The sequence below is a fragment of the Bos indicus x Bos taurus genome, chromosome 16 (genome assembly GCF_003369695.1).
Source record: "Bos indicus x Bos taurus breed Angus x Brahman F1 hybrid chromosome 16, Bos_hybrid_MaternalHap_v2.0, whole genome shotgun sequence".
NCBI lineage: Eukaryota > Metazoa > Chordata > Mammalia > Artiodactyla > Bovidae > Bos > Bos indicus x Bos taurus.
In genome coordinates, this window is record NC_040091.1 from 77,249,831 (window position 1) to 77,252,694 (window position 2,864).

General features: G+C 44.8%; 1 pseudogene; it reads left to right on the forward strand.

Annotated features, from left to right (window-relative positions):
- Positions 1-1,468: 1,468 nt before the first annotated feature.
- Positions 1,469-1,822, forward strand: LOC113906194 (annotated as a pseudogene).
- The last annotated feature ends 1,042 nt before the right edge of the window (positions 1,823-2,864 follow it).

Here is a 2,864-nt window from a genome sequence, read left to right on the forward strand (position 1 = left end):
GGCATATGCACGCTTATGTAACGATGTTATACTTCAATAAAAATTGACTGAAGAGCACGCCCGGCTGGTCTGAGGGTTAAAGCCTCAAGCGTTCTATGGGGCAGTTAAATGTCCTAGAGAATTTCTTGTGATACTTCTGAAAATGTGATGTGATGACACATCCTTAAAAATAGGAAAACTAAACCACGATAAAAAAAAATCAAATATTGCCATAGAACAGTGACGGATATTAATCCTGATAAAATATCAAAGAAACTGGAAAGAAAATTATTATTGTATTCTTATGAGTTTAAAGTAATATTTCAATATAAGATGGATCAATCCAGATGTGCAAAGATGTACTTGATTAAGCTATGCAATATCCTATGTAATCTGAAATATTAAAACTTGGAATTTTTTTTCTTTACAAGTCCTTACTGAAAACACAGCGGGAGAGAAAATATTGTAATCAAAGTGGTGTTTTGCAGAAATGGCATTGTTTACAAACTAGGAATCATTTTTTTAGGTGGGAAGTAACGCTTTGATATCTATCGGTTGGTTCTCAATATTTTTAATCTCAGCAGTGTGCAGTCATGGTAGGAAAACAATGAAGTACATACGAAAAAGTACATCATTAAGAAATAATTTCTCAAAAAAAAAAAAAAGAAAGAATTTCTCTCTAGGAAAAGACTAATTCTCATAAAACCATGAAATGTGAGGCATGATTTGATTAATAGAAGGAAAAAATTAAACTCTATGAGGTGTTTATCATGTTCTAGATTTAACTCTTGGTGGCATATATGTTTTTTGGTTAACCCTTAAAAGAAACCATTGAGGTTGATAACACTGTCCTATTGTGCAAATCAGTAACTTATCTAAATACGAAGAAACAGTAAAAGGTGGAAATGCCAAAGGAGGTGTGGATCACCCCGAAGGCCATGATCCGGGTGGACCTGAATGAACAAGGGAAGGCCATGATCCGGGTGGACCTGAATGAACAAGGGTATTTTCATGATGAATTGATTCTGAATTGGACCCTGAAGCATAGGTCGTATTGAGTTTTGGAGAGAGTTCATAGCAGAAATAGGAGTTATAAAATTAGACATAAACTGTGTTAGCCTTATCTTGGGGGTTTATGGCAGGATAAAAACTGGTCCCCAAAAGTGCCCTGATCCTAACCCCTGAAGTGTGCAAATGTTACCTTATATGGGAAGAGGGTCTTGGCAGATGTGATGGAGTTAGATATTTTCCTAATTGGCCCCCAAATGTGATCACAAGTACCCTTACAATAAGGAGGCAGTGGGAGGTTTCACTCAGAAGCAGAGAAAGCAACCACAAGACCAGGAAGGCCACGGAGAACTAGAAGAGCCAGGTAGTGGATTCGCCCCACAACCCCCAGGGGGAGCACAGCCCGTGAAGACCTTGCTTTTAACTGGTAAAAATTGTGTGGAACTTCTTTTCTGTGTTGTTGGGTGTTGTCATTATAGACATGCCTGAACCGGCTAAGTCTCCTCCTGCCCCTAAAAAGGGCTCTGAAAAAGCTGTGACCAAGGCCCAGAAGAAGGACGGCAAGAAGCGCGAGCGCGGCTGCGAGGAGAGCTACTCAAGTCCATCCGGACACCGGCATCTCGTCCAAGGCCACGGGAATCATGAACTCCTTCGTCAACGACATTTTCGAGCGCATCGCTGGCGAGGCATCGCGCCTGGCGCATTACAACAAGTGCTTGACTATCTCATCCAGGGAGATCCAGACCGCCGTGCGCTTGCTGCTACCTGGGGAGGGGCCAAGAATGCCGTGTCCGAGGGCACTGAGGCTGTCACCAAGTATACCAGCTCCAAGTAAATATACTATGCCCAGCCGCTGTTAACGGAGAGGGCAATGGCACCCCACTCAGTACTCTTGCCTGGAAAATCCCATGGACGGAGGGCCTGGTGGGCTGTAGTCCATAGGGTTGCTAAGATTTGGACGCGACTGAGCGACTTCACTTTCACTTCACTTTCTGCCTTCTAGAATCTTAAGAGAATAAATGTGTGCGTGTGTGTTTAAGCAGCCAAGTTTATGGTAATCTTTTATAGCTATCACAGGAAATACTTTGTTGCTGTTAAGCCACTAAGACAAGTCCAACTCTTTTGAGACTCCATGGACTGAAGCCCCCCAGGCTCCCCTGTCCATGGGATTCTCCAGGCAAGAATACTGGAGTGGGTTGCCATGCCCTCCTCCAGGGGGTCTTCCCCACCCAGGGATGGAACCCGAGTCTCCTGTGCCTCCTGCAATGACAGGCACATTCTTTACCACTGAGCCACCAGGGAAGCCCCACAGAAAATAATACAAGGCTTAAATAACCTTAGCTTGATCCCAGTGATCGGTCCCGAATTTCTACATCGTAGGGGCTGACGCACAACAGTCTGATTCCAACGGGGCTCTTGAGACTTCCCTTATGCGGTGTTTCACAGTGAGGATGCTATTTTCACTTGAATGACAGGTTTCGGGGGGAGGGAGTGGTGAGTGGCAGGTACTCTGTAGCTGTGTTGCATGGGCTTCTCCTGGTGGCAGCTTCTCTTGCTATGAAACAGGGCTCCCGGGCAGGCGGGCTCAGCAGCTGAGGTGCTCGGGCTTAGCTGCTCTGCAGCACGTGGGATTTTCCAGGACAGGGATGGAACCCACATCCCACAGTCAAATCCGCATTGGCAGGTGGGTTCCTATCCATGGTGCCCTCAGGGAGTCCAATCCTCTGCTTTCTTAACCTATTCTGTTCTTTGTCAAGAAGGGTGCTAGCTTGGGGCTAAATGGATATTATCTCATTTAATCCTCATGTAACCCTGAAAGGAAGGTAGTTTATCTTCGGTCATCAGCCTTAAAGAAATTAAGCGACTGCTGACTGTGA